Here is a 12840-nt window from a genome sequence, read left to right as displayed (position 1 = left end):
ACTCTGTGAGCTGGCCTCTCCCTTCAGGGATCAGATTCCTGCTCTAACTGGCTAGATGAGAAAACCCTTACTCTCACTTTAGCATAAGACTTTGGACTCTTTTAAGGTCACTGAAAATAAGATATAGTTCCAGAGAAATAAAATTCATTAGTGCGGCAATACATATATGTGAATTTAGTAATTTATTCTTTTCTGATCCCTAGCAAATGTTTTAAACATAATCACATAAAGTTCAGACATTGTCACCAGGAACCCATTAAGCTCTACTACCTATTATCTGGCACATAAATAGCATTTTAATTAAGTATTTGTTGAATGAGCAGAAGGAAATGCCATTCTACAGCCATGAACAAACACAACTGGGTGCCTCTCATGATCCCTATTTTCTTTGCTTCCCTGACGTGACTATTAGGTCTCATCAGTTCTGAGATGGCCCTGTCCATCTTTTGCGACCCTGCCCTATTTGAAATTCCTACTACCATTGCTCAAATTATCACCACCAAAATCTATTTTCATTTCCTAAGTTCCTATCTCAAGTGTTTTTCCTACTTCGGGCCAACTTCCATGTGGCTATGAGAGTTATCTTTCTAAGCTCAAATAAAATTATATCAGTCATCTTCATCAAAAATTTCAATAGTGGGGGCACCAGGGTCCTGGGATCAAGCCCTGCATCAGGCTCCCTGCTCTTCAGGGAACCTGCTTCTACCTTTCCCTCTGCCTGCCACTCCTCCTGCCTGTGTGTTCTCTCTGTGTGTGTGTCAAATAAATAAGTAAAATCTTAAAAAAAAATTTCAGTAGTGTATGGCATGCAAGGCTTTTCATAATCTTTCTTTAATCAATCTTCCAACTGCATCTCCTACTACTTCTCATCAAGCACTCCTACCCTCTATCCCACACTTGAGAAAAGTCAAGCTTTTTATCGTATTTCAACTTGTTGGTTACTCTTTCCTGTTTATGTGACATTCTACCTGCTCATCTTCTGCCTGGAAAACACTCATCTGGCAATAACCTTACTCACCCTTTGGAATTCAAGCTAAATGTTGCCTCCTCTGTAAAGCCTTCCTTGAATCCCCAAGCCAGGTATTCCTCTGTGCTCTCATAGAATATTCTGTTGACTCTTCTCATAGCATTTATATTTTATCATGTTTATCTTTTTTGCCATCTTGACCAACGCTGTTCAGTTAAAACCCAACACAAACCACATGTAATTTTAACTTTTCTAGTAGCCACATTAAAAAGCATAAAAACAGTGATGCCTGGGCAGCTCAGTTGGTTAAGTGTCTGCCTTCAGCTTAGGTCATGATCCCAGATCCCGCGTTGGGCTCCTTGCTCAGCAGGGAGCCTGCTTTGCTCTCTGCCTCTGCCTGCTGCTCCCCCTGCTTGTGCACACTCTCTGACAAATAAATGAATAAAATCTTTAAAACATAAAGTGTAATAAAAAAACCAGATAAGACAATTTTCATAATATTTTTATTTTACCCAGTATATCCCAAATACTTTCATTTCAACATGTAACTGATATAAAATTTATTGAGATGTTTTAGCTTATTTTTTTGGTACTAAATCTTCAAAATCCTGTATGTTTTTTGAACTTACAGTATATTGCAATCCAGACTGGCCACATTTGAAATGCTCCATAGCCACATATATCTAGTGGCTCCCAGATGGGACAGCTAGTGTGAGCTTCAAAAAGGATCTGATCTTGTTTATTTTTTTTACTCCAAGGTGCTTGATTTGTAAGAAATGCCTAATAAATACTTGTTAAAGGAATGAATGAACAGATGAACAATGGTAAAAATAGCTAAGGTTGACTGCTTACCATGTGAAAAGGCACTGCCATAAGCAATGTACATCACTCTCATCAGCAAATGCTTGGTTGCCATTCGATGGCTATTTTACAGTCATTAAATAATTACATAGTCTTGGGAAAGGCACTTAACTTCTTAGTCTCAATTTACCCATTTGTGAAAGGACAGAGTATGGGCAAAGTGACTCCGGAGACCAGAGTGGATATAAACAAATGCAGGGAATGGGTAAGAAGTTGTAAGGAACAATGCTGCACCATAGAAGGGCAAATGATTTGGAGTTAGACACACTGGGTTAGAATTCCCAGCTCCACTACCCTAATCTTCTGCTTCCTTATCTGTAAAATGGAAACAGTAACACCCACCTTGTTGTGAGGTTTGCAAATAGCATCTTCAAAGTGTTGGACTAGAAGATAGGCATCATTATTGGCTCAAGGAAGTCTTTCACTCTTTTTTTTTTTTAAAGAGACTGAGCAATTTTGGCACGCGGGCCCCTGGGATCTCCAGTCGCTGCATCTGTTGCGCCGCCGCCCGCCGGAGCCAGCAGATCCGGGTCTCATGGCTTAGAGCGACCCGGTCAGTCGAATCAAAACCGAGGGGAGGAAGCCAGCGGCCAGGAGCCACCGCGGCCGCGTTCCGGAAGCGCCAGGCGGTCTTTCTGCCGAGCCCCTATCCTCCCCGCCAGGTCTGTTGTCTGGGCGGATTCAAACAGTCGAGTTAAATCAAGCTGGGCAATCATGGCAGAAGGTGGATTCGATCCTTGGGAATGTGTTTGCTCTCATGAACATGCAGTGAGAAGGCTGATCAATCTGTTGAGGCAATCCCAGTCCTACTGCACAGACACGGAATGTCTTCAGGAATTACCAGGGCCCACTGGGGATAATGGCGTCAGTATTATCCTGATCTTGATGGCCTGAATGGGGTTATTGCAGTGATCTTGTTCCTACTGAGACCTCCTCATCTAAGAGGATCCAACCTAACTGGCAAGCCAACCAGTCCTCGTAATGGACAAGATCCACCAGCCCCTCCTGTGGACCAACTTTGTGATATAGGAAGTGAAAATAGTTAACACCTTGCAAGACCAGAGTACTCTTAACCCCATTAGACTGTTTCTCCTTCTGCATCTGCAATCTGGGATGGTATTGTTTTCATGAGCTTCTGGAAATTTCACTCGCGATCTTATTTTTGCTTCCTGTGTTATCACCATTCCTTTTTACAGTATATTTGAGTAAATTATTATATTGAAAAAGTTAATGGGCTTTTTTGGTTGTCCTAAACTTAAACATTCCACTCATTCTATTTGTAACTGTGATCAGAATTTTTTTGTGATGATTTCTGGCCTGATTGAAGGAAATTTGAGATCCTGCCTTTAAATATTTTAAATAGTTTTGATACGTTTTTAAAATTGCTTTTTTGGGGGCACCTGGGTGGCTCAGTGGGTTAAAGCCTCTGCCTTCGGCTCAGGTCATGATCCCGGGGTCCTGGGATCGAGCCCCACATTGGGCTCTCTGCTCAGCGGGGATCCTGCTTCCTCCTCTCTCTCTCTGCCTCTCTGCCTACTTGTGATCTCTATCTGTTAAATAAATAAATAAACTTTAAAAAAAATTTTTAAAAAATTGCTTTTCCCCCCCATAAGGTATTTATAGTTACTTGGTGTTCTCTGAGATGGTATGAAAAAGAATTAGAACCACACTGTATTTACATTTACCTTAATAGTTTATTTGTGGGTGGCAGTTTTTTCTAGTTCTTGGGACCGTGGCAGCCTTTGGAATATTTTACAGATTTGTGTTATCCACTACAACTGGCTTATGTGCTAGAAAAAGAGGGGAGAAGAAATGAAATAGTTGTTTACTAAGTTTTTTATTCCTACAAAAATGTCTAGGAGCACTTTTTTGTGTGTGTGTGAGATAAACCTTTTTTTTTTTTTAAAGATTTTATTTATTTATTCGACAGACAGAGATCACCAGTAGGCAGAGAGGCAGACAGAGAGAGGAGGAAGCAGGCTCCCCACTGAGCAGAGAGCCGGATGTGGGGCTCCATCTCAGGACCCTGGGATCATGACCTGAGCCGAAGGCAGAGGCTTTAACCCACTGAGCCACCCAGGCGCCCCAATATTAGGAGAACTTAAATAAGCATGATTTAAATATGGTGGGTGATTTACAGTCCATTATAGCCTTATAAGATTCATGAAAGGAGGAAAAAAGTTAATGCTTTCTGCCTTTGCCAGGTATATTCTGTACAGTAATAATTAAAGCTATAATTTATTTGTTAAATGGGCGCCTCTCAGGAACCTTTCCGGTTCTAACACTTCCCTGTTAAATGGAACTCTCTGAAAGCTATATTGGGGGCCTATTTTGTTACTGATATTTGAATGTTGTTTACTTATTTAGCCTATTTTTTTCTGTGAAGAAAAAATTGAGTCTTTTGTTTCCCTTCTGACTTCAGAAATATTTGATGGTTTACTCCAAGGGAAAAAGAGGAAAATGAAAAAGCAATCAAGGATCTTTTTCTCACCCCTTATCTCATTCTTTTTTAGTGATAAGATGGATTGGGGTGGGGAGGAGCATTATTATTATAAGTAGAATTTTGAAATGTATGAAAAGTAAAATGTTGCATTGTTTTGCTCAGTTTCAAAGAAAAAAAGAATACAAATGGCATAAAAACAAGTCTGCATGACCTATGTGATTATGGAATTTTTTTCTTAGCAAGTGATTACAGATGGTTTATGGGGGTTAGGCGATATTTTGCTATCAAGTAAGGAGTTTCCCTCCAGATCAGTCTAACTAATTTCAGTCTGAGAAATTACTTGTATGAATTAATAAACTTCTCTATATCATTGTACTGTTTAATAGAGTCTCTGATACAATTGTGTGACACTCCTAGGGTATTTTCCCCCCTTGATTATGATTACATTTTAGGCCATAAACTTTTTAAGGGCTTCATTTCATTGTATAATCCAATATTGACTGCTCGCATTCCTTCTGTGGATCTTAGCTTTGAGCTCAACTTCTTGACATAGTATCGTCTATTCTTAATTACTTGTGCTAATTGAGGGGTATCATAACACAGGTTAAGTCAAATCTTGCATAAGTGAGCACCATAGATTTAAATCTTCCTCTTGCTGTGGCCTACTGGAAGCATTCCCAGCTTTAGAGCTATTAGAGTATTCACTGTAGAAAGGGCAGGGGTGTCATAGAATGGAGTTAAATCTCTATAAACATTCCTTTTTCTGTCCATGGCCCCTGGACTTTGAAGGCTTGCACATACATCCTAGCAATCTGTTCTCTAAGCTGCTGGAAAGCCAACCTCTGGCAGAGATGCTGATGCATTCACTCAATCTGTGGCTCACAAATAATTGAGAATTGGCTTTGGTTGAAGCCAGTTGGCCTTGATGTGGAAACAGAGTGTCCAGTGTTAGTTAGCTAGAGACCTACAAATCTAGATTCTTATTCCTGGTTCTTCATTTCTGTCACATACACTTAACTGACAGTACATCTAGTATATTAAACTTTTCTATATGGACCATCTATTTAATTAGCAACAAAAGTTCTTAGAGAAATACTTAGGTTTTTTTTGCTTGTAAAATTTCTCTGCATTCCTGAGAAAGACCACATACTCTGCTTATAAAGTATTCCTGTTAACCTAACTAGTAATTTATATTACTCTATTTAATCTTAAAGTTTCTACATGTGGCCTTTTTATTGAGCACAGTCTTACTCATTACTTGGCTTACAAACATTCACTGGAATGGTGGCTACATTCATTTTTAAATAATCCAGAAAAGGGAAAGATAGAGCTTCATATTTTAATCACTTTTGGCTCTTAAATATTCCACAAATAACATTAAGTTTATTTTGTTTTAGAGTCATGTAATGTCCCTTACGCAAAATAATGTTTTCTTGCTTTCCCTATGGAAAAAGTTAATATTGGAACTGTGTATAGTAAAAGATTTTGTCATGTATCCATCCAAGCACTATCCCATGGCCAGCAAGTCATATTTTAAATCAACTTGCAGAGATTTTTTAAAGTAACTATTAGGTTCAGTTATTCCATGGTTACTTTTAATGTCATTGTGGTATGTGATGTGATAGTGTTTGTAGAATGACTGAATTCTTTTATTTTTCAAGGAACCTTGGAAGTGTATCACTCTGAATTAAAAGCCAGTCACTCTAAATAAACACACTAAAATTTGACCGGCTCATCAGCTTAAGACACAAAACAGCAACTTGAAGGAGAAACGAAGAGTTTACACATAAATTAAATTTTTGTTGTTGCAATAGTAGATTTAGTCTTAACATAATATTTCTAAATGAAAAAGCATATGTTTTGTTACCATGTCTGATGATTACTTTGTTAAAGCAAAAGTGGTCATGTGATGTACTAAACATGAACTACTGTTTTTCAATGTTTAAATCATGCCAAAGAAATCATGTCTGTGCCATCCAGGGTTTAATGTAATCTTTTACTAAGTACTTGGACTGGGATAAAGGGCTTGTACTATGCACTTTTTAATTAACGAATAAATAGAAAACATTAGTAAAAAAAAAAAAGGCTTCACAATTTTAAAGATTGTACTTGCTTATTTTAGAAAGAGAGAGAACTTGTGTGCAAATGGGGGTGAGGAGGAGTGGAGGGGAAGGGAGAGGGAGGGGGAAAAATCTCCAGCAGACCCCACACTGAGCACGGAGTCCAATGCAGGACTCGATCTCACCACCCTGAGGTCATAACCTGAGCCAAAACCAACAGGCGCTTAATGGACTGAGCCACCCAGGTGTCCCAAGTTTTAACAATTTTAAAGGATAACATTTAGATAAGGCTTACCATGTGTCAGAAACTGTGCTAAGTGCTTTAAAGTATTAACGCATTCAGCTTCGTAACACCCCCAATGAGACAGATGTTATTATTGTCATTTCCACTTTACCCCTGGGAAACTGAGGCACAGAGGGGAAATCATTTGCCCAAGGTCACTTAATAAACGGTAGCACTAGGATTCTACACCTAGGAGTTCAGTTCTGGTGTCAGGACTATTAATCACTATGGTTTCTTATTCTCAAGCCCACCATTGCCTAATTCATGAGAAAAAACAACAACAACAACAACAACAAACCACACACAAACACCCCTGCAATTGTCTGCTCGAACAAACTGGTTTTGTTCATAGAGAAACTAATCTGTGCACTCTGCTCTGGAGAATAAGAGATTAGAGACTATGTCAAATGTAAGTCTTATTTTCTTAAGAGGAACACCTTTGTATTTATTGACAAATTTTTACACATAGGTGTGGTTTGCTGCATGAGGTTCTTCCCAGCTTGGAGCTTTTGTTTGCAAGTATTTCTGGGAGTAGGCCCCTCCCTAGAAGCTCAAAGATGTACTAGTACTGATCTTAGAGACTTTATGCAGAGTTCTCAAAAAGCACCACCCAGAAAGCAGGAAATAGGTGAGTCAGAGTCTATGGCTTTCACTTTGGACATGTGGTGATGTTTGAATACAGATGATGATCTAGTGATCCCCATTTCTCGGCAGCTGTAGCAGCTCTGCTCTGGTGTACGTACAAAGGGAGTAAATCTCCAAAAATGAAAGAAAAAGGTTATAAAAAAAAAAGAGAGGCAGAAAAAGTAAAGAATAGTCTTCAGGTCTCAGGGTTCTATTGATTTACTACTGCCCGAAAATGAGGTCTAAACATTGACAATGCCACTGACCAAAAAAAGGGCAAAATGACCACCTAATCAGATGAGGAAAGAAACTGGCCAGCAAGATGGTTTCTCTTCTTTCTTTTTTTCCCCACAATGATGCTTAGAAAACAGACAAGATGGTATTTAAAGAAATATTACAAATACTGTTTCTCTTCTTCCCAACACTTGTGAGCCACCAGGACCCTTTAATCAATAGGGGAGATAGTGAGAATCTAGGGGAGGCAAAATATTACCTCTACTTTCTTAGGGGTTTTGAGCCAGGCCTGAGAATCAAACTGCTATAAGACAAATTCATAGGAGAAAAGTATACAAACCTTTCAGTTTTATATGACATGGGAGCTCTCACAACGAAAGAAAGATCCAAAGAAGTGGTAAACCTACCGACTTTTACAAAAAGGCAATTGTGGAAAAGTAAATGAGCTATATGGGGAAGCTACAGGAAGATAAGCATTATTTTAACATGGTCTATTTATACAGGATACTCTTGGCTTTCATTCCCCATTGAAGAATGTTCCTTTTCCCCTGGTACAGGGAGGGCATCATTCACAAGGGAGTGTTCATCGCCTGTTTTCAGGAAGAACAGGGAGATTAGAATGCCCTTCTTGGCATCTGCTGTTTTTTAAGTGCCTTTAGCTCAAAATAAAACTTACGTCAAAGTGGCGTATTCTACATCCTTTCATTCTTCCTCTTTGAAGATTCCCCCAAAAGATCCATGGTCCAGAATCTGAGTTGGCAGATTATTCTGTTTCTCAGTGATTTACTCTCTTAGTCTTGAGAACAGGTCCGTTCATTTAAACAGCTCTGTCTCAGCTCAGGAGATGGTGATGGAGATGAGGGTAGTTCTAAGTTAGGTCACCATATGATATGAGCAATGAGGCATTTACTGACAAGTATTTTTTATAGAGATTAAAGAGAAATGAATATGGATAGTTGGAAACTTAATTTCTGAGTTCAGAGGATAGCCAGTTGAGAAGAGGTCTAGATTTTTCAAAAAGATTTCTTTGTTTTTAGAGGGAGAGAGAGAGCACACATGTGCATGCACCTGAATAGGGGGGTGGGGAAGAAGGAGAGGGAAACAAATCCTCAAGCAGACTCCACGCTGAGCACAGAGCACACACGGGGCTTGATTCCAGAACCCTGAGGTCATGACCTGAGTCAAAACCAAGAGTGTGATACTTAAAAGACTGATCCACCCAGGCGCCCCGCGATTTCTAGATTTACGAAGACGCTTCATCGTGTGATAGAATAAGGATGGAAGTTGTAATCTGCCAAATTTCCTTGTTTGTAGTTTGAAAGTCTCTTGTTGCACCAGGTGTTCCAAGTGAATTTTCTGAGTGGCCTACACAAGCAGACATGAAGTTCATTTATCTCTGATCCGTTGTGGCAATTTTCTGAAGTTTATCTCAGGTCATCCAATCATCGCAACAGGACTTCGGGAAAAGGAGAGTTTTCATTCTTTGTGAGTTCAAGTCAGAAGGTTGGGAGGAAAATAGGAAATGTTAGTTTGGAGAGTTGTGGCCATATACTGGAGGAAACTAGAAGAATTCAGGATCTAGACCAGTTTCTAGGTAGATAACAAAACCTCAACAACAATGAAAAGGGCTGGAATCTTAATTGTAAGCCCATGTTTACAGGTTTTCACTGAAATGCAATTTTCTCTCCCCATTTGTATTAAATATAATTATAGTAAGACTATTTTTTTAAAAAAATCTTATTTATTTATTTGAGAAAGAGAGAAACAGAGAGATACCAGGGGAGAGTACAAGCCGGGAGCAGAGGGAGAAGCAGGCTCCCGCTGAGCGAGGAGCTGGACATGGGGCTCCATCCCAGAACCCTGGGATCATGACCTGAGCCAAAGGCAGATGCTTAACCAACTGAGCCACCCAGGTGCCCCTACAGTAAGTTTGTAACAGGTGCCCCTACACCTGTTTGTAAAATGAGTTTAGTCTCATTAAACTTGACCTGATTATTTACATAAGTGAGCAACAATAGTGATGTAACACATGGGCTCTTTGTAAGTCTGTTTTGTAGGAACTTTTAATAAGGAATCCTAGATTGAACCTTTTTTTTTTTTGAAACTTTTTTTTAAAATATTTTATTTATTTATCTGACAGAGAGAGAGAGAGATCACAAGTAGGCAGAGGCAAGCAGAGAGAGAGAGGAGGGTAAGCAGGCTCCCCGCCGAGCAGAGAGCCCGATGTGGGGCTCGATGCCAGGACCCTGAGATCATGACCTGAGCCGAAGGCAGAGGCTTAACCCTCTGAGCCACCCAGGCGCCCCCTAGATTGAACCTTAAAAGCCATGTGAGGCTAAGAAATCAAACCAAGAATTTTCCATCAAACTTTGCCTGTAGCATCCATATATTTGGGTGAATTCCTCTATTTTCAAGGTACCCAATGATCTTAAGATTTTGAGCCTGCTAAGAAGTAATCTTGCTTAGTCACGTGTAGGGCTGGGAATCCTGTAAGCAAAATGAATTGGGCTGGTATTTCAAGAGGTGTTATAAACATTGGCTCCATATAGTCAACCTTAGTTCCTTAAATGCATCTGGTCACATTATTTTTTTTTTAAGATTTTATTTATTTATTTGAGAGAGAGGGAGAACAGGAGGAGGTGCCGTGGGGGAAAGAATCCCAAGCGGCGTCTGCACTGAGTGTGGAGCCCAACTCCGGCTCGATCCCATGACCCCAAGACCATGACCTGAGCCAAAACCCAGAGCTGGATGCCCAAACGACTGAGCTACCCAGGTATCCCTCCGTCTGGTCACATTTAAGTTTATGTACTGCATTGTCAAATATGACATTACAGTCAAAGTCTTGGTAATATACCCAATGTTTCCAATTGTTGTAAAGAGAACAGAGTCTTACTGAACCTATGTAAACAACTATATCATCATGAATAAGAATGTTTATTAAGAATTTCCAAATTTGGGGGGGGGAACCTGGATGGTTCAGGCAGTTAAGCGCCTTCCTTCAGCTCAGGTCATGATCCCAGGGTCCTGGAATCAAGCGCCGTGTCAGGCTCCTTGCTCAGCAGGGGAGTCTGCATCTCCCCCCCCCCTCTGCCCCTGTTGTGTTTTCTCTCTCTCTCTCTTGCTCTCTCTCTCTCTCTCTCTCAAATAAATACATAAAATCTTTAAAAAAAAGTTTCCAAATTCTGGAGGCATCAGGTAGGAAGAAAAAGATAAATATTTTAATTTTTTTAAAGATTTTATTTATTTGAGAAAGAGAGAGAGAGGAGGAGAACATAGGGGGAGAAGCATATTTATCACTGAGCCAAGAGCCGGACACGCGACTGGATCCCAGGACCTGAGATCACAACCTAAGCTGAAGGCAGACGTCCAACCAACTGAGACACCAAGGCACCCCGATAAATATTTTAATTTTTGCTTACAAAGGTATAGTCTATCAAATCAAGATAAGTTATAGACAGCTTAAGAAAAAGAGAAAAAGGGTTTTCTTTCTTTAAAAAGATTTTATTTATTTATTTATTTATTTATAGAAAATCTGGCCAGCAGGGAAGGAGCGGGGCGGTTGTGGGGGAGAATCCCAAGCAGTCTCCATGCTGAGCAGGGAGCCTGATGCAAGGCTTGATCCCACAATCCCAACATCATGACCTGAGCTGGAATCAAGAGTTAGATGCTTGACCAACTGAGCCCATGTACCCCCAAAAAGGGTTTTCTCAAATCTCAAAAATAAAACATTAAAGATCTAACAATGCTTTAAACAAAATGTCATAAAATTATAACCATCCTTATCAGTTCATTCAATCTCATGTACTTGCTTTTCGTTTGCTTGAGCTTGGGTTAGCAGTTTTATGAATCAATCAGTTTTTCCATTAGAGTTCCAGAAATTCTTAAAGTTTTCTTTCTTTTTTTAAGATTCTATTTATTTATTAGAAAGAGAGAGTGAGCACGGGGGGTGGGGGGTGGCGGGGCAGAGGGAGAAGGAGAAGCAGACTCCCTGATGAGCACAGAGCCTAACATGGGGCTCAATCCCAGGACACTGAGATCACAAATTGAGCCAAAGGCAGTCACTCCACCAAGCGAGGTATCCAGGTGTACCCCCTTTTTTTGAGAAAGAGAGAGAGGGAATGTGGCACACCAGGGGGGATGAGAAAAGGAATCTTAAGCAGGTTCCAGCCTTAGCATAGAGCCCAACATGGGCTCAATCTCACAACCCTGAGATCACGACCTGAGCTGAGATCAAAAGTCGGACACAGCTGACTGAGCCACCTAGGTGCCCCAGAATTCTAGAAATTCTTATCTAGCTTAATATTATGATATGCAGTTATCAGAAACCTGTATTCTAGAGTGCATGTCAGGATCTTTTCAACAGATCTCCTTAGAGATGAAGCGTATTTGCCTGCAGTTGATGGAAAATGCTCTCAGGAATAATCAAGAGTAAGACAATGGTTTATGAATGACAAAAAAAAAACCCTTAAAAATAGCCATGGTTACAGATCTGGTGAGAGGTCACTATTAAAAATATGATGCAATTTATAAGAACATTTGGTTATTTTTGTAAAATGCAATGTTTTCAAGTAATAATTGGAATTCTGATTGATTATATAGGTGGTCAGGGCACTGACAGATTTCTAGGAATTCTGTACAACTTTAAATATTGGTAACATCTATTCATATAAATATGACCTAAAGAAATTAATTATCACTTTTATTTGACAATGTTTCCCATGTAATTTCACATCTCAAACAAGCTATTAGTTTAATTTCTTTTTGTAAGGACAGAGAACAAATCTTTAAGATCATTTAGGGACTCTCTGAGAAATTCCAAAGTTAGCTGAATGTCAAGAGACTCATTTTGAATTTGATTTTGGGAAATTTGTCAAAAATGTCTAAAGGTTTGGATCTCCCCTTGACATGGCGCTGAGGTGGCAGCCAGCGCTCTGGGTCTGTGGCCAGTTCTTGAGCTCTGTGCTCGGTTGCCCTACTTCTTCCTGTTACTGCTTTCCAGGGATAAGAGAACTAAGACCTAAGTCAAATCTCCTTTCCAAGACTGCATTCCAAATGTATCTGTTTATTTTTATTTTTTTCCTTTTCTTTTTTTCTATTGTGTTATTTTAGTCACCATATTGTACACCATTAGTTTTTGATGTAGTGTTCCATGATTCATTGTTTGCCTATAACACCCAGTGCTCCAAGCAATCCATGCCCTCCTTAATACCCATTACCAGGCTCACCCATCCCCCAACCCCCTTCCCTCTAAAACCCTCAGTTTGTTTCCCGGAGTCCATAGTCTCTCATGGTTGGTCTCCCACTCTGATTTCCTCCCCTTCATTTTTACCTTCCTTAATGTCCTCCATGTGTTTCTTTATGTTCCACA

The 12840-nt window shown here is 39.8% G+C and overlaps 1 pseudogene across 1 annotated transcript; it reads left to right on the top strand.

Annotated features, from left to right (window-relative positions):
- The first annotated feature begins 2542 nt into the window (after positions 1-2542).
- On the top strand, positions 2543-2874 carry LOC308350810 (small integral membrane protein 14-like; annotated as a pseudogene). The gene has a single exon. The product of its transcript is annotated as a small integral membrane protein 14-like (transcript).
- The last annotated feature ends 9966 nt before the right edge of the window (positions 2875-12840 follow it).

Source organism: Martes martes (assembly GCF_963455335.1).
Source record: "Martes martes genome assembly, chromosome: 10".
Taxonomy (NCBI): domain Eukaryota; kingdom Metazoa; phylum Chordata; class Mammalia; order Carnivora; family Mustelidae; genus Martes; species Martes martes.
This window is presented reverse-complemented; position numbering and strand designations above follow the sequence as displayed.